We start from the raw sequence: 26259 nt of genomic DNA on the forward strand, positions 1-26259 counted from the left end.
ATCCTTTCTGTACTTAAAATGACACTGTCAAGACTGAGCTCGTATATTAAATATTAACACACACACAAAATGCCATGCATAGCAAATCCCTTCCATTATTTAAAATGAAAGAGCTTAAGGAGATCCCGTTTACTTTACACCGTTTATGAGGCTTATCCAAGGGTGAAGTTCAGAGAGTAAATACTTACTCAAGGCTGGTCAGTTTCATTTTCCGTTACTAGTCAATTTCACTTTCTCCCCTGCTCACTTGAGGATATTGGTTCAACATTCCCACTGCTGCAGTCTAATGTTTAATTCAACCAAAACTTTCTGCATTGATTTCTTTAAAAATGGGACAAGAAAACGTCTGTAGTCAGATTTGATCTTTTATAACCATCCTCCTCTCTGCACACTCTTTTGGTTTGCTTCGAAGAATCAGTTATGGCCAGACCTGTCCTGCTAATGGGAGCGAATGAGGACACTAGAGGGGAAAGAGGCCATTTTTTGCCCCTGTTGACTTTGACAGCACTGCCAAGAGCTCTTTTTAAGGAATTCAGGGGCATGCCTTGACGGTTCAGGGGAAGGGGTTGGAGCAAGGAATTGCAAAGCAAGACCCACAGAAGGGAGCTGAAACAACAATGGTGCAGATGTGGCATGGTAATCCAGATTTGACCCACTGGAAAAAAAATAAACACTAACAAGACACCCATGATTCTGATACAGCTCCCATTCTTACATAGTATCTGAGCATCTCACCACCTTTAGTACATTGGCCCACACATCAGCAGGGTGAAACAGGGCAATGCTATTATACCACTGCAGCTAGTAACAGGCTTCCCAGTCCAGGTAGACAGAAATGCACTAGCCCCATAAAAATACCAGTGCGGATGCTGCAGCTCAAGCTAGCCACTTGAGTATGGCTCCATGGGGTCAGGCAGGCTTGTGCTGCAATATCCATACTACTGTTTTTAGCTCGTTAGGGCTGTGTCTACACTGGCAAATGAGTGACAAAGTTTTTGTCATTTACACACACACACACGCACACACACACCAGGACTAAAGCTTTGTCCTGGCAAGTAGTAGTGTAAAAGGTGCCTTGTTCTCAAGTGTGCTGTCCTGCTGACAAAGCACACGCCAACAAAAAACTTCCTCTCCCTAAGAGTGGCAACAGCATACATACCGCCTTTCAGTGCCACGGCTATGTCGATGCAGCCACATTGCTGCAACCTGACACACTCTAGCTCAAACAGAGCTACCAAATGCCTGTCCGCTCCAGCCAGGAGGCTGGCTTCTGGGTGCAGTATGGACACACCCTGACTGACCCACGTAAGGCTGGAGTGCACTAGGGAGCAGGTGGCACCTTATTCTGTTGGTTTCAATGAGTGGATGGCTCATAAATGTCACCCACAATTGTGTTTTGTAATTTATGGATGGCCCCACAGCAAGGGACTCGCTCCAGATCGCTCACGTCCCAGGCTACCCCCCAAAGCTCTGATCCGTCCTTCCTCGCCAAGGACAGACTACCCAAACAACTCTGCAAATCTCTCATTTCTGTCCTCACACAGATGTACTCCTTGGCATTATTGAAGCTGCGTTACATTTTATACAGGCACCTTGTGGGTTTTGTGGATGGGGGAAAGACTCATGCGCTACCCAGCTGTTCTGAAGAAGCAACAAAATGATGCCCACCAGGTCAATCACCACGCATTGGAAGAAAGGGAGACAATTCTTTCAGACCCACAACACGGGTACTGTGACCTCAACTATGGGCCAGTCTCTGACAAGAGCCCTTCAGGGAGCCAGATCCCTGAGGGGGGTCTCATTCGTCCTTAAGGGGCAGCTCTGTGACTTCACCACCACCTTAAGTGCCTCCGATTCACATGATAAACTCTGATCAGCAAGTGCAGCTGAAGCAGACACTCAAGGGAGACTTGCACAATCTCAGGGAGCAATGCAATTACTCCATCAGCAACTGCAGCAACATGCAGCCAGCCCTGCCAAACAGAAGAGTTTGTTCCTCGACTGGAAGAGAGCATGAGATGTCCTTGGGTAGCACAGAGAAAGGAAAGTTACAGCATTATGCCTCCAGGTCAGCATAGAACCACGACCCCGTCCCTCTGGCCTCTCTCTTGCTCCCAGCTCAGCTGCATCCCCATTACTCCCAGAGGCCAGCTCTTAACTTCCAGCTCGTACATCCCAGGTCTTTGTCACCTGGAGAGCTGTGGCTGAGGGTTCCGCGGTAGCAATATCCCAGTGATTGGATTTGCCATTGCCTTTTCAGAGGCCACATCAATACGATGACCAAGACTCACTTAGTCCCAAACATCCCGGAGCCATTTACACCTGCATCCCTGAGCCTCTGCAGTCAGCAAAACGACCCTCTCCCACACTGGTAACCAGCCCGCACACAGGGGAAACTGAAACACCCACCTGTTTCACAAACATTTTACAGGAACTTCCCACTGTGTCACCCCTTCTATTTTGCAAGGCTTTCTGGGCGCCTGCAACTTTGTTGCTACACAGCCTCCAGCACATGTTGCACACTGCTTGGATTTGCCTAGGCCACTGCTTAACTCACTGCTTGGTCTGAACTGGAACAGCAGCTTTGGAGACACCAGAAGTAATCACGGGGGCTGATGAGAGTATCCAATTTGGCAAATGCTAAAGGAAATCCCACCTTGAGTCTGTTACCTGGGTGCATTCCACAGCACTATCTATGTAAGCTTTACCCAAGCCCCTTCTCCTCTGGATACTGGGTGGCTTTCCATCTGCTCCTCTTTGCCCTCTGCACTCCAGTGGCTATGTAGCTGTAACGGCAACAGACAGAACCAGACCTGGGACCTCTGGAGCTTAGTGCATGAGCCTCTACTGCTTGAGCTAAAAGCCACTGGCTTCTCTGGTAAGGCTGTAGAGGTAACTCGTTCTCTTGCTTTGTAGGAGGGCTAAGTGAGGGGTGCACAAAGTAAGGGCTGGGGCCCTTCGGGGGGCATGAAATTTCATAAGGGGGGTGCACAGCACAATTGGCTGCTGACTGTCAGGCTCATCCCGCTCGTTACAACGTCGAACTAGGTTACCGGTTTTGTGCGTGTGTATTCGTATTTATGTACCAATTAACAAAGGTTTTACATTCTACAGACTTGTTGCCTTGCACAAGCCACGAGGGTTTTTTTCATACGAACATAATCAAAATTTCCATCAGCTTGGATTATATTACACAGATGGGGGTGGGGTTGCTAACTGCAGGGATGAAAAATGAGGCCCAACCTCAAAAGTTTGCTCACCCCTGCCCTAAGTGCCACTCTGCGAGACAAAGAGCCACACCCAGGTGGTATGGGGGTTATATGGCAGCCAGGGTTAGCATCTTGACACAGATGGGTATTGCAGGTATTGCCTTAATATCCTCATGAACAACCGGCTCAGCCCATTAGGCATGTGCAAGTTCTCATGAGCAGAACACAACCTCAGCTCACATCAGGCCATTAGGATGAGGTTTATCGCATTGACAATGCCCCCAGTGGGATGGAGGTGGAGGTGCCCCGGTTCATCCGTTGTCTACCCCTTTATCTAGGATGTGACACTGAAAGCAATCCTGGTGAGTCTGAAAACAGCTGAAACACACCAGTCCCTCTGGCCTCTCGGACACCAAGTTTTATCTGTCTCCTCGTAATGAGACAGTTTCCTTTCTCCACTACACAAAGTGACCCCACAGCATTTTCTGGTATGGGAAATTATAGCTTGGCATCTGCTCTTTTCCCTGCCAGAATCAGATTGCTCATCCTCTCAGATCTTACAAAATTGCTCAAGAACAGCAAGGAGAAAATTGATTTTCAGTGTGGCCTTTTATTTTTTTTAAATAAGCACTCAAGCTCACAAGAAGCTATAATTCCTGTTTCACACACTCCAGCTATTGCAAGACCATTTCAAGTAAGGCTGGAACACTTCTAGGCATAGACCTATAGGGGCTAACAACTGAAGAGATGCCAGGATTTCCTCCCTATCCTCCTTCCAGTTTTCCACACTATGTTGTCCAGTCTCTGGTCAAATAAGAACATTTCCCCTGCCTAGTTGCAGAGAAGCATGGCTGTTGAGGTTGGCTCCTCATGACTAGCCCAGGAATCACAAGCATCTCGTTGTCAGCACCCAGGAGGTGCACTGACCTCTTGGTTCCCTGCCGAAGTTTTGATTGCTAAATGAGGTGCTCCCTCCTGGCCTCTTCCTGTTCCTCTAGGTGGCCCTCCCACTTGCTTATGCTAAGAATTACCACCCTGAAAGCCAGCCTGGCTTCCAGCACTGTGAGCGCACAGGATCAAATCAGGAAGCATTTATAGGCAGATGTAGCCAGTAGGGATTCCAATCTCCTGCTCTTGAGGTCTAGCCAGCAGGCCAACCCTGAAAGCAATTCAGGAATCCCGGGGTGCCTGGGCTCAGAGGACTGAACAGCATGGAAAGTAGCTTCCCCCGCCCCATTTTTTTAAGACAGATTCCGATGGAAGGAGGGCAGTGGCATGCAAACAGGAGCCAGCCTGCAGATCTGAATTAGGACAAATCATGCATATTTTATTTCCCTCCTTCAAATGCAAATACATGTCTAATGTATTTAAAGTTTCATCCCTGTCTGTGCTGCTTTGCCAGCAGAGGTACAAAGGGAAAGGGACCGTGGGAAGCTACAGAAGCACAGCTGCCCCAGCGTGGGAGACCCTGGATGAAAGCAGAATCACAACGGCAGGTGTGCTAGAGACATCTCAGACAGTACGGGGGTGGGGGACAGAAAGCCGGGGGGCACTCCTTCCATAGGGCCAGATTCTCTGGTCCTCTCTGGCTACGCTTGAATCAAAACCACATTTGGGCAAAAGTGACTTTGAGCGTCCTTGATTTCTGGGTCTAGTCTGGTGTGTCTGGTACACGCTGCATAGAGAGACTGTATCTCCCTGTCCCCAGTATGGGACAGGGAGCTATGGTGGGGAGGGTGGCTTCTCCCAGCTGCACCGAGCTCCAGGAAGCTGGTGCTCCCCAGCCCTGGAGAAGCGGCGGCCGTGGGCACTCCAGGCCCCACCCCCAGCCCCTGAGGGCCAGAATATGAGACCGTCCCACCCAAAAGGGGACAGCTGGTCACCCGCACTCTGAACAGCCAGGAAGCTCCTTGAATAGACACCAGTTTCCCACAGCAGCAAGGAGCTACGGAATGCCAGGCTGTGGGGCCTCACTGCCCTGTCCCCTTCCTTGCACCATGCTGAGTGGAGCAGGTGGGAGGGAATGGCTGATGGAGCCATAGCAGAGAAGCTGCTTAATGCTGGATATGCCAGGAGAATCCTAACTGGGCAAGATGCACAGGTTTCATGGCTGCTTTGCACCATGAGGGTGACATAACCTAATACAGCAGGAGCCAGGACCACAGTTCTCTCTAAAAAATGTTGATGTGCCCAAAAATGCCCAGATACTTTGTATGTTGGACAGACTTCAAACTCTCTCAGACAAAGAGTTAATGTGCACGAAACACACATGAAAACACTCCTGATCCACAAACCAGTTAGTCTACATTTTAATGGAGTGGGCCATGCTGTTAATGACTTAAGAGTTTGGGTCTTATTGAAGAACAATTTTCACTCTGCTTTGGAAAGAGAGACTGCTGAACTCTCTTTCATATTCAAATTCGACACATTAACACATGGTTTGAACTGGGATGCAAATTTTCTGGGACACTATAGGGGCTCTTTTGCATAGTTGGCTTAATCTAATTCTTGACTTCCCCCTGCCCCCCACCCCTCTACTCTCTGATTTGCTCACCTTGATAATTTTTTTCTGATTTGTCAACCTTGATTACTGTTCTTGGTTCTCTGTGCCTTAAATATTAAGTCTGTTCTGGTCTGGCTATGGTCTGAAGAAGTGGGTCTGTCCCACGAAAGCTCATCTAATAAATTATTTTGTTAGTCTTTAAAGTGCTACTTTACTGCTTTTTTGTTTCGATAGTATATAGACTAGCACGGCTTTCTCTCTGTAACTAGTTCTATCTAAGGGTGTGCCTCCAGAGCAGCCGTATTCTGAAACGAGCTATTCTGGAAGAACTATTCCAAACCAGCTTATTTCGAAATAACACTGCCACACACTTAGCTATTTTGAAATGCAGCACCTACACACATAAGGCCTATTTTGAAATAGAGCCATTTGACACACTATGGCTTATTTCAAAATAGGGTCTCTTCACTGCCTATACCACCCCTATTTCAAAATAGGTGCTGTTCCTCGTGCAAGGAGGTTTACCCATTTTGAATTAAGATGGCCACTATTTGAAATTTAGTTTGAAATAGTGGTTGCATTGTGTAGACACTAGCATAGTTATTTCCAAATAACTGCTGTTATTTCAAAATAATGCTGCTGTGTAGACCTATCCTAATTTTTTCCATCCATGGGAGGAATAAATTTTGTTATGTGCACCAAGACATGGGCAAATATGCACCACTGGTAGAAACCAATGCTGCTGATTGTGGAAGCTCTGGACACTGCTAATCATCTGGGCAGCAGCTGAACCTCTTCTGGTTGGCCGCCCAGCACTCAGCAGACAGGGAGCACAGCCCAGGACCTGATAACGAAGTCATCGTTTTGTGCCTCCAGCTGTGCAAAGCATCGAACAACACAGGAGTGAGGGGAGAACAGATGTCTGCAATTAGCAGTGAAGGAATTCAACGTTAGCCCAGTGAAAGCCCCGCTGGGATCAGGACTCCCAGATCTGAATGTCGTGAGAGACCTTGGATGGAAATAATCCTTTGCCCAGAATCTCAGGAAAATTAGAACACGAAGAGACCTCACCCATGGCCAGATTCGAGTCCAAGCCACACCAGCCCTGCTGTCATTCTTCACTGGTGCTTTCCCCTTCACCAGGGTTCACAAGAACAAGATCTCTGTGGCCGGACACATCAGTGCAATGCTAACGAGAACGGATGCAGCAGTTTTTCCTTCATCTTAGCTGCATCCCCGATGACAAGAACCTGCTGCTGTCAGAATCACAGGCAGAGTACCTGTTAGAGCATTAATCCTTTGCTTGCCAGAAACACGCTCTAAAAGTGTGCTTTGGAGTGTATTTCCTCCCCGCTCGTTCAGCATACTTTTAAACAATTCAAAAGCAATGGGGCTTCTGCCACTTCCCTGGGAAGATTGTTCCATTTGAGTAAAGACTGCACTCCCTGGAAGATTTCACATCTCTTCTACCTACATTTTCCCCTCTCTTAATGTCAGCCTCTCTTTATGCGGTATAACCCTGCATTTGACTTGCTCTCTTGATAGTTACCATGCTGCCCATTCAATACCCACAATCCTAGTTATCACTGACTCATAATTAGTTCTTTCATCCTTTATATTGCTATCCCATTAGTTATTTTTGTGGCTCTTCTCTGAACTTCCCTCCAATTTCTCTACCCGCTCTGCTGCTCTGTTTTACATGAAAGCAGCATGCCAACTAAACCGCTGAAAGGAAAAGAATAAAGTGACACATTGGGGCTCTTGAATGACATAAATTGCTCCCAATTTCCCCTCTGGGATGAATTCAGGTTTGCTCTTCTTTGAACAAGTTTCATGGGATTTTTTTCTCTCTCCTCTGCACTGGTTGCCCTCCAAGCACACCTTTACAAGCTAACAGAGAGGTGGCAGCGGGGTTGGAATAACCTCAGAGAAAGAAAGGGAAAATGAATGTGCTGCTGATTGCTACTGCATGTGGCAAAGAAAATCACTCTATAAATGCCTCTAGGCAGGAGATTCTGCCCCACCCCAAAAGTCAGAGTTTTTTCCAGAGACAATTCCAGCCAGCGGCCCAAGTTCTAATCGGTCACACCGCCATAAAACCAGGGTAGCCCTATTGTTAATTTGTATTGCAGTAGCCCTGGGAGGCCAAAGTTGCAGATCAAGACCTCCTTGAGCCAAACATGGAACAAGCATAATAAAAAGACAATCCCAGCTCTCAAGAGTTTGCTATCCAAGATATCAACAGAATTACTCTGCCCACACTCAAATCCAGAGGGTGGGATTAGGGGAGACCAGTGAAGAAATTTATGGGATTTCCACTCCATACAGCTAAGTTTAGTGCCTTGCATGGTGACAAGTATCAGAGGGGTAGGTTTACTGGAGCACAAGCTTTAGTGGGCAAAGATCCACTTCATCAGATGCACGCATGAAAACTTAAATCTGTTAGTCTATAAATTGCCACAGGACTTCTTGTTTTTACATATACAGACTAACACGGCTGCCCCTCTGATACCTGATGAAATTTATGATATTTCCACTGTGCTCTTTTTCAGAGGATCACAATCCTTCACAAACACATTTTATCCTCCCAACACATCTGTGAAGTCAGGAAGTTCCAGGATCCCCATTGCAGAGGTGAGAAAACTGAGGCTCAGAGCTGCTAAGTGACTTGCTCAAAGACACCCAAGAAGTGGATCAGGGTATTGAACCCAATCCTATGAAGTCCTACATTAGTGCCCTACATGCAGCTCAGGAAGGGGGAAACCCCTAAAGTGAAATAGCCTGAGAGAAGCTTTATTTCGCACTAATAACATCTTAAAATGGTCTCTCTATGGCCACTTTGAATGGTGCATCCCTTTGATCACAGCATGAACTGCCTGACCCTCTAATTACAGAAGGCTGCATGTGGATGAACAGATAGTTGTACTACACGACCACTGCATGTCCACACAGAGTCAAATCCTGACCTTCTTGCAGAGGCAGATTCTCCCCTCCTGCTCCCACTAACTTAAAGGGAGTCATTTCCTTATGGGACAGGTCATCAGGAGGAATAAATGCATAGGGCTTCATTTAAGTCAATGAAGCTACACTGATTTACACCAGCTGCGTGTTGGGCCCAAGGATTCCTAGCTGTGCAGCCTTTTACTCATCTGGTTGAGCACGTCCCATTGCGGTCCCATTGACATCACTCAGTGCTCAACCAGGTGAGCCAGGACTGTGCAGTGATTGCACAACTGAAATTAAGTTCCCGGGTCTGCCCGCTGGAGGCAAGTTTGCTCAAGTGAAAAAGAGCCTCCAAGCAGATGGAAGCACCTTTATTTGGACAGAGATCCAGCAGGTTTTCCACAGCAGCAGCCCAGACGCAGCCCTCTCTCAGGCACTCTTCACAGCCTGTTACCTGGCGAGAGTGTGTGACCATAGGAAAAACATTCCCCACAGGACGCTCTCCATCTCTGGGAGGACTGGGAGAAAACACCATTAACACATTATTGTCACACAGCGCTGCCTTAATCTCTCCTGACTTTCAGCTGCTTTCAGCTACCACCTCAAACCCTGAAGAGCTGAGCTTTTCGCATGCCTGATAAACTCAGCTTTAAACCGATTATTAAAATATACAAGCTGTTAATCTAATGACTGCCAGCTGAAGCCACATTCGCTCCACTGTTTAATTTTCACTTACAGTGTCAGAATTCATTTGTTCTTTTCCATTGCACTCATGGCTCCCTACTGTATTTTCTTTACACTTCTCACATGCTACACGTGCACACATTCCAGTTCCAAAGGTTGAACCTCTCTCATCCGGCACCCTCAGAACCTGACCGGCACCGGATGAGACAATTTGCTGGATGACAGGAGGTCAATATTGTCTAGCAGCTTCACCAGCACTTCCACTGCTGACTGGGTTCTGAGAGGATATTTAGGGGTAAATTACAGCTAAATAACAGCACAAAACACAGGGCCAGGACTGGTGGCTGGAAACAAACTTTATGTGACCACAGGAAACTTGGCCACACCCATGATAAGTGGTCTTCTGGTGAACTAAAATCATGGGGGATTGCTGAGTTTGCCAGATGAGAGTGTTCCAGATTAGAGAGGTTCCGCCTGTATAGATCTGAAAACACAGATCTGGGAAGGGCTCCTTGAAGGCCTGTTTCAGACCATCAGCCAATGCAGCCAAAAAGGAACAGCTCAATTGCTACAAACAAGGACAAACAGATGTGACACATATTGACTTTCTAATAGATATTTTTTGTGGCACAGAATAAGGATTTTCTAGACCTGCGGTGTCCAATATGCCTGCCACATGTGGTGAACCAGACACCGCGGTGTGGTGAAATGCGGCTTTTCAGAGCCGCACACACAGAGTACCCTCTACCGACACCACGCACAAGCACATGGCAGTAGTGGTGGCACCTCCTGCAGCTCTTGCTTCAGCTTGGCTCCTCCCACGGTGCAGCTCGCCCAGCCCCGGCAGCTCCAGCAGGGGTGGCGGCTCTGTTGAGTCACCCGCAGTTTGCGTGGGTGGGTTCCTGGCTCTGCGGGCAGGGGAAGACCATTGAGTTAGAGCCGGAGGGGGGGTTGCTAGGGGTGCCTGGCTCTGGGGGAGCGGGAGGGCTTTTATTTTGAGCAGGGGTAGCTGTGGCAACTATAGAAGGATGCAAACCACTAGTGTGGCGATCCTTGAATTTCTATTGGACACCGTCGCTCGAGATGATGCAAGCGGCTCCTGTTCTCAAATGGCAAGTACCTGCTGTTCAGCATCAACCAGCGGTGACATTCCACCTCAGAGGTGGTAGCATTTTAGTGGTGGGTTGGGACACAGGACTCCTTACAGAGAGGGTAATTATCACCCAGCTCAGAAGATATAGAATTCTCTTAGGCAGCCTATCCCCTCAACTGACAAACCAACCATCTTTCCCAGCTCATCACAACCTGTACTTCCAAGCAACATGTGGCTCACCTGAGCTGAGATCCCTGGGACAGACGAGGTGCTTCTAAGAGCTCAGTCATATCAGGGGTGTGAAGAAATGCTCAGCTCCCCTCAGGGAAGCTCTGAAGGAGAGCAAATGAAGACCCACTCCTACAAAGCAGCCTCCTGGTTTCTGCACTTTGACCACCTGACAGAACTAGGACCTCTTCTAACTCCAGGGCTCCCAACCCAGGAGCACCACTCACTTTCCTCAGCAGCTTCCTCCTGATTTGTAAAGAGAAGGGTCCTTCCCGCTCCACAGAGATCTCTACCATCTCCTAGATACCTTTTCACTGAGGGCAGGGAGTGATGGCCTTCTATTGCAAAGAGTTAATTGCTTCCCTGTCACTCAAGGGCTGAACTCCAACTCCCACCCTCTATTACAGAGAGAAGCTATTCTCCTGTGTGTGAGGTTTACACCATACTTTGGAAGTGACCAATGGAAATATAGGCCTAGAAACAGATTAGCTAAATGAAAGGCAGTGGAGCTACATCACTTTCCACCAGTGGATGATCTGGCCCTATTTTATTAGTAGTAGTAGTAATAATTAGAAATGAGAGCCAGAGGCATGAAGGAACACAGGTAGTCTGTGGCATTGAAGTCAGCTCTTCCGAGCATACATCCAATGTCTTAATCTCAAGACCATCCTTTTGTTTACACAGCAGAGATCTCCCATCAAGAAATTGTTTAAGGTATTTTCTGAGATGCTGTCACTGCAATTGCTGGAGAATTGGCCAACCCATTAAAGAGCATGTGAGATCTTTGCAGACAGGTCACATGGTCAGGTGCACAGCAAAGACCCAACATCCCTTGCAGACGAGCACATGGCGTCAGCATTAAGGCCAACAGGAGCCGTGAAGGGAGATACCTCCAAAAGCTGCATTTGGCCAAAGTTGCCTCCTTCCCTGTTTTGCTTCCACTGCTCCAAGGGAACAATTAACAATGCATTTCCAAGGTCATTAGGTTCTCCTATATAAAGTACTTTGTCTGTAGTCATACATTATTTTTCTGTAGCATCACACATTTAGGGTCTGATCTGCAACTCTCTGGTGAGTAATTATCTTACAGAAAACTGTGGGATATTCCCATGGGAGTTGCAGATTGGACCTGCAGTGTGAGGCTAGAGTGACTAAAGGGAGAACAAATGTGGGAGAAAGAAATAGATTTTAAAACCAAAAAGGGACTTTGTGATTTTCTAGTCTGCCCTCTTGCATCACTCGAGCCAAAGAGCTTCGCCCAGGGATTCCTGCTGTGAGCTCCTTGCAGCTGAACAACAACATGTATTGTGGGAAGAATTCTAGGCTTGACTTAAAGACTACAAATAAAGGAAAATTTGGCACATCCCTGGGTAATTTGTTTCAATAGTTAAGTTACCATCACTGTTAGAAAGAATTCCAATTGGAATTGACGTTTCTCTCGCTTTTAGCCACTGTATCTATTTTATGTCTTTGTTAGACTAAAGACCCTTCTGATATTTCCTCTTATAGACTGTGCTCAAGAATGCCAACAAGTTAGTAAATAACTCGATAGTCCCCCAATACCCTGCAGGATCATTAGCGCAAGCTGGAGCATAGCAGGGCGATGAATGGAGACTACTCTAGTCCTTTTCAGCTGAGAGTTTCCATCTGGGTTTCTGTTCAATGATGCTGTTGCCCGGTTTAGGGGCCTGCCAGCCCTTTGCAGAAGTCCTGCCCTTCCCATCAACGATCCACACAACCTCTGAGAACCGTGTGGCGATAAAAGAGGTTGTTCCTCCCCTCCCCGCCACTTCAAGCCAAAGCATTTCTCAATATTTCGTCTTGCCCCCAAACTGCTCTGCACACATCTTGAGGGCCTTCGGAACCAATCTCCCTGGGGCTGAGCTTCACCTACAGTGAACATGGCTCTGCTGCCTCACCAGCTGACATTACATCCCCCACCTGTCTGCATTTATTTTATTTAACATTGGCACCGGCCACCTACTGACAGGTCAAGAGTAGCCGGAGCAGCTGATTCCCCCTCTAATGAGAGAAGTCCAAACTGTGGTGTTCATGAGGTGCAGTCTACAAGGAGTAACAACCTGACCCTAATGGCTCATTTACAGGGGTGGGAAGGAAGGCAGTATTGTCTAGTAGTCAGGGATTCAGGACAGCTGGGTTCAACTCCTACCTCTCCCATTGACCTGTGGGGTGATGTTGGGCAAGTCACTTCCCTCCCCGTGCCTCAATTTTCCAGTCTGTCAAATGCCCTCCTTTGGGAAATACGTTGAGATCTGCTGTTGAACGATGAGGGACAAGAGCCAGGTGTTATTGCTGATTCTGGTTCCTGCCCTAAATGACCAACTGAAACAGGAAGGACAGTATAGTGCAGCTGAATTTTCAGCATCTGCTGACTTCAATGGGATTTGTAGGCACTCGGCATTCCTGAAAATTCAGTGGTTTGAGCATTGGCCTGCTAAACCCAGGGTTGTGAGTTCAGTCCTTGAGAGGCAAATAGATTTAAAAAAAATATATATGGGATGGTACTTGGTCCTGCAAGGAGGGCAGGGGACTGGACTCGGTGACATATTGAGGTCCATTCCAGTTCTATGAAATGTGTAATATAGGTGTAAAATTAGGCAAGGAATTCACACTTTCTAGGAAAGACCAGATGCCTTCAGCTTTCCCGGGTGCCCTTCTCCTTTGGGGCACACAAAATAAAGTCTTTGTAAAGCTGAATGGATTAGGAACAGCACATTAAGGGTCTTGTTTCTGGTCACACATTGAAAGATCTCAGAGTCACAGCCAAGAGATGAAAGAATTGTTTGCAGAATCTGCCCCCATTCCCCCCCCCACCCAGTGAAAGCAAGACTGGGCCTGGTGGTGAAATCTAGGCTGTTTTGAACAGCTCCATTACAAACACTTGCAGAGCAGAGGAGCAAAAGGGACCGGCCCCCAGCCTGGAAGCCTTGTTCTAAACTCATCTTGGCCACCACAGTAAATCACTTAACTTCAGTGTTTGGTTTCTCCAACTATGACACAGGAAGGATAATTGTTACCTATCTGTGCAAAGCACTTTGAAATCTACTGCGTTATAAGGGCTCAATAGTGTTATTAGAAAGCACATCCCTATTTCATCTGCATCTGCATCTTCATGTGAAGAGCTGATTCTCTCAAGAAGAAGCAGAGTTAGAACTATCACTAGAAACAAAACACGAGGGGACAGAACTTTTCACTCCAGCACTGATGCAGCTCCCTCTGAATGAGTTGAGAGACAGTCCTGCATTTTTTTTCAATTTAAATTTCCCCTCCTACTCCTGCCCCCACCAAAGGCGAGGGGTAGAAAGGAAAAAGAAGAACAGGAAGAGAAGGATGAGGGTGAGGAAAGGAGAGCAAAATCTCAGTTTCCATCTGCTAGGAATGAATAAACATTTTCTGAAAAGTTGTATTCCTGCATTTGGATCTAAGCTTTTCCTAACAGTCATTTTACAGGTCTGACAGCTTGGGACTGAATTTTAAAGACAACACAATGTAATTGGAAAAACCCAACACAATGTGTTGCTCATAGAAATGTAGCACAAAGCCCTGTTTAGCACAGCAGAGTCCAAGGCAATACAGCTAAAAACCCGAGGGCTGGACCTCACTTCTTGTGTGGTACAGCTGCAAAGTACAGAAACACAGAACTGGAAGGGACCTCAAGTCCCCCGCCCCCACAGCAGGAATAAGCTCCATCTAGACCATCCCTGATAGATAGTTTACCTAACCTGCTCTTAAATATTCCAGTGATGGAGATTCCACAACTTCCCTGGGCAATTTATTGCAGCATTTAATCACCCCAGCAGGAAGTTTTTCCTAATGTCCGATCTAAACCTTCCTTGTTGCAATTTAAGCCCATTGCTTCTTGCCCTAAATCAGACCCTGAGCGTTTTCTCTCTTGCACCCATCTCTTCATTCACTGTTATCACGTCTATCACTGGCCATATGATATTTACAAGTGGTATTCAAACTCCCATTAACAGGGATTATTATGAGTCTATTTTCCAGTAATTTGGCCAGTACTATGGGCAGTCACACAACATTGTTCAAGTACACAATGGTTTTTGTCCTCTCTGATGGGGAAATACTTTATCAGCTGTTTGACCTGTTCTGAACACAGAGATAAAGATGTGCAAAGCAACAGACACACTCGGAGTTTTCTTTGCAGCTGTTGTAACTTTTAAACATTTTTGCAAAGATGGATTTCACCCTCCTGATTTTTCCCCAGCATCATTTTTTTCCCTGGGTTTGCTGAGTTACCTACCAGCCTGCCCTGAAACAAGTGGGGAGCAAACACAGGTCGCAGCTATTGAGCATCTGTGCTCACTCCTTCATTTCCTTTCAGTGAGGAGTCATTCCATTTTGCAGCCTTTAGGAAGTGGCAGACAGCCACCATTTCCCAGCCTTTTGCAAAGGGATTTTACTGCTGGCAAAAGAGATCGTGCTCAAAACGCTGGAAATCAAAACTCATGGACACAGCCCAGGCACAGCACCAGCAGCAAGACAAGCTCAGCCCATGCAGCATCACTGCCCCTCAGCTCTGACCTAGAAGGACCAACATTGATCCCCATTAACCCATCCCTAATCACTCCGCCAAGGCAGGCAGCCCACAAGTGGTTGTAGATGCTCCCTGCAAGGATTCAGACTTCAGCCAGGCTGACAGCACAACCACCGTTAGACCCTTCTGATTTTTGGTCCCCAACCAGCTGGGCTAGACATAAACCAGTGACCCAAGGGGTCTGTATCTCTGCAGCATGCATTGTCCCAGCATTATCTCCACTACATAGCACCTCCCACGCTTCAGCATGTGGGGCAGCATCTGTCCCACTCAGGAGCACTGGGTAAAGTGACCCGCAGAACCATGAGGCTGAGTTTTGACCTTTGGCTTCTGTTGTCCCCATAGTTACATACAGCCCTGGTTATCCAGAGGCTACTGCAGACACACACCCCTGCACCAGGCAGTATTCCCTCTAATTTTGTTTCCATGTGCAGAATAAATTTTATGTGCACTCAGCTACATGCAGATGTGCTCCACCAGTAGAAATACGTGCTGCCATCGCTGGGGGCTCTCTAAAACACCTGAATCCCTCCTGGGGAACCGCCCAAGCACTCAGCTTACAGGAAACATGGGTACGAGGGCAGATTCTTTGTGGGGACATTCATCCACCTTGAACCCACTTTGATTCTGAGCTGGACGAAGGACTACAATTGTCCCCAGTGTAAACTAGAGCAGCCCCAAGGATTGATCTATTTTACAGGCCTTACCTATGGCTGCCCATTAACTGTACTCCAGTCCAGAATATCCATAGCACTGACCACTAAGGTGTGCACCCCTCCTGTCGCAATGTGTTCTAAGCCCTGCCTCCAGCAGGCCCCTACACTGGGACTTATGTGGAGGAGCCATATCAGGATACTTATATCAGCCCCATGCTGCTCCTGAGCCAGGGAATTCTCTTTCAACCCTTGCAGCTTGTTTACAGCTACAGCTGTCTGGAAATTCTCCAGCCAAATATTTTTCCATTGGAAAATGCTGGTTCTTCAAGAGCCAAACAGTTCCTGGAGGCAGATCCGTTTTGACTACGTTCTCAAAGTCTACCAGGATTCCTGACAGCTTACCTGCCAAATTCCTCAGCTGTTGTCAGGCAGACTGATGGGGAGCCAAGCACCTGGGAACACTGGGGACTCCAGCCCACATTCTTACCTGTTCCCAGGCTCCTCAACAGCTAACCTGGTGGGTTTCCCTGGAGAGAAGTTTCCCAGCCTTCCAGTTCTTCATCAGCTCATCTGGCAGGAAGCCTATAAGCCAGGAATCCTCATCTGGACTGCTCCTGAGTGGAGGACCCCACACTTCCAGGCTGCACAGATCCAGGACAGCCCACCAGACAGTGCCTCAGTCAGAAAAAAATCATAGAGCTTCTAGGGGACCATTGCTCCAGGCCAGCCTATGAGAGGGACAGGCTGGGACCCCTGGCCTCTGCTGGTAGGAGGCTGCCCATCACACAGACAGTCCTGGGGCTGGGGCTTCATGCCCTTCCTGGAGAATTTTGAAATGTTTGAGTTTTGTTCTGACTTCAAATGAAACCAAATTTCAAAACAGTGAAATCCTCCATGAAGCAGCATTACCTTCCTCCGCTCAGCTCTACTTCCAGCTCTCACAGAGAGCCCTGCCTGGGAGCCAGGCCAGGAAGCAGAATCCTCTCTCTCGAGTTCGCCAGTGACAGCACAACTACAGTTGCACCTCCCAAAAACAGGATTCTCTGGTCTGGTAATGGACCATGGATGTTCCTGGACCAGAGAGCCCCAGGCTGGGAAGCTAGTGGAAGGAGGGCTGGTGGCTGGGAGCCCTGTCAGGCTGGAACATGGTGACGGGGAGCTTGTGGCCCTGCACATGGTGAGCCTGGTGGGGCTTATCTCCCCAGAGCTGGTGTCCACAGGACAGAGACTAGGGCCAGGGCTGCATCCGAAAGCCCAGCCAGGACCGGAGCTGGTCGTTGGCAGCCAGGCCTGCAGGTGAGGGGGAGGCAGCAAGGAGGGACGACAGGCTGACAGGCCAGAAGCCAGGGAGCTCCCCTGGCCTGGCAAACTCCCTCCTTCAGGACCAGTCAGGTCTCGAGGGTGCCAAACCAAGGAGGTACAATCTGCCCCGGTACACTGTCAACCCTAGTTCTTCTCCACCACCTATCCATGGCAGAGGTCAGCTGAAGCCATCACCGCCGGGGAGGGGCTGCTACACTCCAAGACCGATGCCCTCAAGTGTTATTGTGGTTTGTTTTAATGAAGTCAGATTCTCCTTCACAGTTTAAGCTCTCCTAAACCAATAGGAGCAGAGGCCAGAGGAAAGGGCACCATGGGCCTGCAAAGGCTGGCACCACCTGGGGGAGTATTCAGAGATTGCTTTAACTAGTGCAAAATCAAAAGAAAAAAAAAGCAAGCCATAAAACAGTACAAAAAACGAGTACACAAAATGGGCCTATATTTTATCCTGTCGATAGCCTGTCAACAGGGCTGATTGAGGCAATACGATTTAATGGTGTGCTATAGAACCCTGAGGGGGAAGGGGACCTCTTGGAGTGGTTGCATGCCATGCACCATATTCCTAAGCTTACACCTTCATGTCACCCCCTGAGGCACTGGGAATGGCAGCAGGGCATTTTTTACTGCTGAATGGACAGTAGGATGGTGACATACATCATGGTACAAAACAAATCCTGGGAAATTACAGGGCCAACAGCAGGTAGAAGATTGGTGGAGCCTAGCTAGTTATAGAATCATAGAATCCTAGGGCAGGAAGGGACCTCAGGAGGTCATCTGGTCCAGCTCCCTGCTTCAAGCAGGGTCAACCCGCACTAAGTCATCCCAGCCAGGACCTTGTCAAGCTGGGATTTAAAAACCTTAAGGGATGGAGACTCCACCATCTCTCTAGGCAACACATTCCAATGCTTCACCACCCTCCTGGTGAAGTAGTTTTTCCTAATATCTAACCTATACATTTCCCTCTTCAACTTCAGACCATTACTCCTTGTTCTGCCATCTGACACCACTGAGAACAGTTTCTCACCCTGCTCTGTGTACCACGTGCAAGCTGGTAGCCATTTTAGAAGAAAAGGTTAAAGGATCTGAGGCACAAATATCAACCCTCAGGTCCATCGTAGAGGGTGAAGACTTTCTGGATAGAAGTCAACATATAATACTGCAGGAACCGCAGGCTGCTCAAAACAAGGAGGAGAACTGGAAGCATGTTACCTCCAGGAGGAGAAAACCAGTTCAGGTCTCTCCAATTCCAGTGGAGTTAAGTAACCACTTTCAGCCTCTCTCCACAGGTAACACGGCAGAGATAACTGGGGCTGATGCCTCACAGGCATTGTATCTAAAGGAGTCCCCATGGTTTCTATGGCATGGGATGCTGCACATTAAGAGGGTCTTGCACTGCACCCCAGAGACTGAACTTGATCTGACTCATAATCATAGACTCTTAGGGCTGGGAGAGATGTCAGGAGTCCATCAAGCTAAAAACTGGACCTAAGAGGAGATACACATATCTCCTAGAATTGGAAGGGACCTTGGGAGCTCATCTAGTCCAGTCCCCTGCCCTCTTGGCAGGACCAAGCACCATCCCTGACACTTGCCACCATCTCTACTTGCCACAGTCCCTAAATGGCCTCCTTAAGGATTGAGTTTATAACCCTGTGTTTAGCAGGCCAATGCTCAGACCACTGACCTATCCCTACCTGTGTCAGCCCAGTCAGTTGGAACATGAAAACCTCCATGGATGGAGATTCCACCTCCTCCATAGTTTACTTATTCCATTGGTTCACCGCCTTCCTATTGAAATAGATTTTCCTTCATCTGTCAGGCTTATCTTATTCTCTTACCAGTATGAGACAGTTCATATTAGAGGGCTCTTTCCAAAGCCGCCCCAGCAGATGTGGAGAGTTACCCCATCCACAACTTCATCATCCCCTTAAGACAAAGATGTCACAGTGGGTTGGAAAAGGAGGAATCACACCTGTCTTAATGCTAATAGATGAAGCAGAACCTTGAGTTGGAGCCAGAATCCAATGATGAGAAAATGAAACCGCTGCAGCACTGAGGTAAGTTGCATTTGCATGTCAGTCTTCCTGGAGTGGGACACCACAGTCCAAAGCGTTCAAGAATAAACCAAACAGTTTAATGCAAGCCATCCTTCCCAGACAAAACTCTTCAGCTTCCTTTTTTTCCCCTGTCCCAGAGACCACTGCTGGCTTAAGGCATACATTAAGCTACAGCTCAGGGCCTCGCAATAGGAGGGTCCTCTAAAAAGAAAAAAACTGACTCCATTTCAAATTTTATCATAATCAGCAGATAAATAAAGGAGATCTGTAAAAGGAAGTTCTCTCTTAATGCAGACATTTTCGTCCAAATTGACAAAAATATACGTATTGTTATCTTTCACTAATTGTTCGTTAATAACAGGCAGCAGACCAGGACTGAGTTAAAAAGAACCAATAATTGCACTTGTAAAATAAGTATTTTCATAGTACATCTGCTGTCACTCTCTTAAGGCAATATTTTATTGGCCAACTGTTACTGGTAAAGTTATGGTTGTGCCTTCTTGACTTATTTAAATAAATAATCTCACTGATGATGATAATAGGTAAAAAAGTGAAGTCAGGGACAGCATTGACATGAACAGTCCTGCCCAGGCCATACTTGTATGGGACTTGTCCTAGGAGAGACATCATATATACAGCATTCCCCCTTAGCTGGTAATAACCAGAAGGTCACCATCTTTACAGTCCAACTTGCTCAGTTCTGTAGTACCTTTGTAACTACCCACAGGCAAACCTCAAACCTGGGACCTCTGGAGCTTAGTGCAGGAAAACTGGGATTGGACACCTTGGATAGATTCATAGTCTGGGCTGGCAGCTGCCCTGAAATATCCCTCACTCCAGCTGCTCTGCTCCCAGCTCCCCGTCCAGCTCTTCCCCAAGCCCCTGCAGTGCTCCAAGGCCAAGGAGAGAACTGGAAGATCAGGGGTTGCGGGTCAGGAAGGAGGGGCACTGGCACAATCCAGAGCTGCTGGGTGTGCGACTGGCCCCCTTTAGACCAAAAGACACCAGCCATTCTTTCCTGTGAAGTGGTCTAACTACCACTGCAGGGGACACTGAACCACACTTAGGTGTCTGGATTACACCTGTGCTCCTGGTTTGATTCATTTTCTTAAATACTAGTGTGTTCTTTCTTCTTTTGAGCTGCACACACATACAATTGCACACTTTAAGGCACGTGCCGGTTTCTGCCTCATGCATGATCCATGCTTCACATGATTCAGTTTGCAGGTGATCGTTTTATGGATTTGGTCTGAGTGACTCTTGAGGAGAATACATTTGTGTGGGCTTCCCTCCGTCAGTTTTGGTGACTTTCTCTGTATTTTAATAATCTGGCAAAAGAAAAAATCCAACAAATGAGCTTGCTCCAGTCCTAGCCCAAAAGCAACTGACTTTTAGCTCACATGGCAGAGCCTATGTTCTAAGCTCCAAAAGATTCCAAGTTTGACTCCACCTGCTGGTGTTATGGTCATATAAAAAGGATCATTTTCCTTATTTGTGGTGTAGAAGATGCTATACTTGTTTTTCTATGAGCACATTGGTGTTTATATGTTCAGTGTCCTTTCTGTGAAAATATTTTCATAGAGTGGGGCCTCTTCCATTTGGCATAGCCAAGGGGATCAGAACATCATAATCCAGCCCTGCTGAAGTCCCATAATAATGGCAAGAATGTACTTGTAGAGTGTACAGAGCCTTTCATTCAGTAGGTTACAAAAGCACTTTAAAAGCACGTATCGTCTCTCTCTCTCTCTCTCTCTCTCGCTCTCTCTCCCCCCACACACACACACACACTTCAGATCTAGAGTATATAATCCAGTTCTAGGAACGCCCCCTACTCCCAGTATAGAAAGGATGTGGATGCACAGGAGAGGGTCCAGCAGAAAGCAACCAAAATGGTTGGGGTGTGGAGCACATGACCTACAAGGAGAGGCTGAGGGATTTGGGCTTATTTAGCTCCCTTTGAAAGAGAGCATCCACACACAGAAAGTGGATCAAAGGAGTGATCTGCTCTTTGAAAAAAAGAGTGTCCACGCAGCCCCCACTCTTTCAAAAGAATGGGCCGGGATTGAAAAATCAGGTCCCATGAGGACTGCTCTGTTGAAAAAAAGGGCCCACAGAGCACCTATACGTTTTCTTTTGAAAGAAGCTTTCAGAAGTAGGTGTTCTTCCTGAAACAGGAGAGGAAGAGCGCTTTTGAAAGGCGCGCCACGTTCTTTCGATTCACTTTCAAAGGAAGGCCTTTTGTGCATAGACGCACCGCAGGGTCTTTCAAAAGAGCCCCCTTCTTCCGAAAAATCTTTCAAAAGAACTTGCTAGTGTAGATGCAGCCTGGAAGAAATGAGGTCCCTCTGCATGGCCAGGACTACTCTGGAATCTATGCAACAATGACGTGTGAGTGGTCAGATTGAGGGGGTGGGGATATCAATGTGTTCTAAAACAATTAACCAGAAGTCTCTCCTCAAGACCTGCTGGGGCAGATGTCACTGTTAATGCCCAGAGAAATACACGGTTACTAAAATCTTAAATACATGGTAAATTTGATTCCAATGAGTTTATTTGTTGGCAAACATGGAGGAACAGATGAATCCGTGGTGGGACTGCACTGACTTTGGAGACGTTATCCCAGGGAATAATTTGGGCTGCTGTGTTTAAAGCCAATGGGAAAGCACTGTCCATTAGATAGAATAGTTCCATGCTATCTGTTAATTACACTTACAAATTAAATTATTGGCCCAGATTCTGGGCCGGTGTAGATCACCACAGCCCCACTGGAGCCATGGCTAGTGACAACTACACTAGCTGCCCAGTCGAGGAGCTACTGCACTGGATGGGACACAGGAGATCAGGGCTTTCTCACAGCTGTCCTTGGACAATGCACTGAACCTCAGCGTGCCTTGGCTCCCTAGCTGTAAAAGGAGGATAACTTTTATTCCTCCTGCTCCTGGTGTCTGACTTAACTCTTTGGGGCAGGGATGGATTCCTACCATGTGTTTGTGCAGCACCTCACAGACAGGTCCCCATACTGTGGGGCACAGCCCTGAGGGGAGCACAGAACATCCATAGGGTGCACACCTGCCACCACAGGGGACAGGGAGGGTGCGCCACCCAGCCCCTCCCTACCCCTAGCTTTACTCTGATCCCATCCCCAGCCTTGTTCCTTGCTCCTGGCTCTGCACCTCTCCCCATTCCCAAACTCTGGCTCCACTCCCAGCCCTGAGCCAGCTCCCAGCCTCACCTGCTGGCTGTGGCTCCATTCCCAGCCTGGGAGCACAGCGACACCTATCTGCATGCCCAGCTGCCAGCCCCCACTGCAGCCCAACAGCAGGTCCACTACTACCCCACCCCCAGTTGTGGCCTCAGCCTCCTTATCCCATCCACGTCTCCCTTCTCCACAAGCCACAGCCCTGCTGCAAGCCCCAACTCCAAGGCATTGCAGGGCATGAATACCAGTAAGGGGGTCATGACCCTCCCAAGTTTGGGGCCCACTGGCCTAGCACAATGGGGCCCTGGTCTTTGTCAGTGCCCTTAGGCACCTTTGTGATGCTAATCACAACAATTGCAGCTTTTTCCAAAACAAATTGCCCTGAAGTCCTGATGCTCCATACACTTGTCCACGTCGCCAGCCAAGGACGAACTCTTCCCTACAGTTCATTCCATAGTGCGCTGTCCACCTCAAACAATTCAAAGTATTGCATCTTTCACCCCTTTCCTTAGGACACCCTTGCACATTGCAGCAGAGCTCACCAGCAGGGTTTCAACCTTGCAGCAGGACGGGCTCCCCGGACACGTCTGCCTCATGTTTCTGGGTTCTTGCTTTCTGCCACTGGTCTGATTTCCATAGTAATCCAGGCACCCTTCACAAGCCAATTAGATGCGGGAGGAGAGAGAAATAAGATGAAGCCATCTGCAGATGTTGCCTTTTCCATATGGCTGCCCATATGGCCATGCCTCACTGCTGCTCTGCTTTACAGGCACTCTGTCTCCTCAGATAGCAACACCGGTCCCTTCTGCACCTCACTCAAGTGATTGATTAGGAAACAGGTAATTATGGAAAGTGCTCTGTCATTTCTGATAGTGGTCCTGAGCAGCCATTGGTAAATTACAGCTCTCATTCTCCCGGACTATGCAGCGATCCAGTCAGTATTTCTTTCTTTCTCCATACGTCCAGTTTTTTCAGCACACACTGGGAGGATCACAGAGCCAGCCTGGCATCTTTGCAACTATTTTAATGTCTTTATTACTCAGATGTTATCTTTCAACTGCTAATAACCTCTGCAGGGAGACACTACAACTACTTAGTTAGTGCTTTCTGTCTATTGGGCTTTTTATGCTCGCAAATTAATTCACTTTACTCTCAAATCTCCCTCTGAGGTTGGGGCACATTATCCCCATTTTACAGGGAGGCACCTCTGGCGTGGAGGTATGACCTGATTTACCAATGAGAACATAGCTAGCCCACAGCAAAGAACATGTAGATTCCATGCTAATGAGCGCTATAGAAACCACTCAGGTAGCTAGAACTTGGGCCTTCCTCACTTCCAGACCACTGTGTAGACTGTGGGCATGATGCGAAGCCATTTGAAGTCATAAGAGTTATGGGCTTTGGTTCTGGCTCAATAAGTGGTAGATCTGCCTGCGCCCCAGCCTCATGTTTGGAGTTTACTTGGGGGCTGTGGGGAAAAGGTTCAGAGCACAGGGAAATTATACACAGAGCAGAAGAATCTGTTAATTCTCTATCAGACCTTAAAGATGTAATGGGTTACATGCTAATTATAAATGGATAAGAATTAGCAATAAATACCCAGATGTTTGAACATGAGCCTCCTGCCTCCAGAGATACAGAAAGACCATCACTGGAGGTTTCTGGCCACTAAAGCACTATGTTACTCAGACTCTGTGGCTACCAGTTAAATGGAAGAAGACTGACCAGTTCATGGGATTTTCCATCAAAAATGCTCCTTGACTGGTCCAAAACCCTGGTGAGAAAGTACATAGCGATGCAACCTTATGGTGCTAGAACAGATGCTTTTTTCTCTCTCTCCATTTCTTCAGGAAGAACAGAATGGGAATTTTACAATAACATTTTCCTTTTATGTCCCAATTGCACTTCATTAAACCAATAAGCTGTCCTGTCTCTTGGGTGTACTTCTCGGGTGATTAAAGACAAGCGCCTTGGCCCTTTTGCCTTATCCACACTGCCCCAGACACACCATAACCACCCAGAGCTGCTCGGTCTGTCAGCTCTTATTACTTGTGAAACTTGCCAGCAGACCTACTGCAACAGAATTATGAAGCAAAATGATTGTGTTCAGTTCAGTAAATCTAGGGGCAAAGCTTGTTTTAAAAAAGCCAGTCTAATTGCGAAAACACAGCGTGTTATAAAGAGATCTTGCCAGTTCAACCAGAGTTTATAACCCGCTGGGAATTGCTGGTTCCAACATCCACTGGAGGCAACTAGGATCAGGGAGCTGTGGGGGTTAAAAAACATAAGGCTGAGGGAAGGTAGAGGGGCTTTGCAGGGCAGTCCTGAGCACATGCAGCACGTCTCAGGAAGTTGGCAGGATCGGTCATGGTGGTTGTGCGTAGCACAACAGCTGGCATAAGGTGTTCAGCATGAGAATTTAGGTGAACAGGCACAGCAGTACAGCTGAAACTTGGCCAGCATTTGTCCACATTATATCAGGCAACAGCTAGTCCTCCCAGCTCCAGCTTTCCAGAGCTTTGGTCTCAGAGAAAGACAAACTGGGCCCAGCAGCCACTGTGGATGTATAACTAGTTATACAGCAGCCGTGCCCATAAAGGGCTGGGTGTTTCCAGGAACACAGGAGAATGGAGTCTCCCTGACCAAGAATACACATGCATCAGAGCAGGTGAGATCCACCAGTGACAGGTGGGATTGAGCGGGGGATGTAAGTTTGGTTTCAGAGTACGTCTCTCTTAGGGTCTTGTGAGTGGACGCATCCCTCGAGCTGCACCAACCTCCCCCGAAGCACTACAGCACAGCATTTCCTTACCTCACATCCACCTTCCTCACTAGGCAACTTCCAGCCCCAATTTCCCAGCCTATGCCTGTCGCTTCCTCCTCACGCAGCCACTGGCCACCCTCTTTCTGCATGAAAACCCAGCAACTTCTGCTGTGAACCCTTCCCCCTTCCCTCTGATAATCAGCTTCTGCCAAATCACTCCTTTCCTCCCCCACACCACCACCTGTGTCAGGCTGCCATCCTGAGCTGACTCCTGACGAGGTGTCTCAGGCAGAGCCGGTCCACATGTGGGCCAGCAGGCTGCTTCTGCTGTCCCTGAGGTCAGGAAAGGTTGACCAGGCGTCGGGTGCCAGGGACATCACAGGGAGACAAAAGTTTCACAGCAGGGCTACACTCCCCACTCTGAGAAGTTCTGGCCGTCTTCCACCCATACAGCTGGAGAAAGATGGAGGTGCTTGTGCCCATTGAGAATCTTTTCCCAAATCCTCAAAGCATCCTTCCGAGCAGGCCTGGAACTAGGACATGAGGTTCCACTAGGGCGAGAGCAGATGAGAAATGTTTACAGAGTCCAAAGGCTGCTACGATTTGTATCCCAGCTAGAGATCACAATGTGAGGCACCCTTAAAAAGAGGCTCTTGGTTTGGAAATTCTCCCATTTACACCTCCAAACTCCTCCTCTGTCCCAGAAGGCACTGGTGTTGCTCTGGTCCTCTTCTCAGGCAAGTCACCCCAATTACAGCCCATAGTGACCCAGCCACTGTGCAGTCTCCCTACCCAACACAGTTAACTGGTATAAACAGTGATTTGTATCCATTCAGTTCATCTGAGTTTCCTGCAGAGATTAGCACCACTGTAAAAATTGTGTCCACACTAGCAGGTCTGCATTGGGGCACATACGCCAGTGAATCTACCTGGAGCAAAAAGGAAAAAAGGGTGCCCAAGAAACACCTTGTGTAGAGACCTGAAGACAGGCACTAAAAAGATGGGCTACACCTGGTCAGAAATGGAAAAG

This window comes from Carettochelys insculpta, chromosome 7 (genome assembly GCF_033958435.1).
Source record: "Carettochelys insculpta isolate YL-2023 chromosome 7, ASM3395843v1, whole genome shotgun sequence".
Classification (NCBI taxonomy): domain Eukaryota; kingdom Metazoa; phylum Chordata; order Testudines; family Carettochelyidae; genus Carettochelys; species Carettochelys insculpta.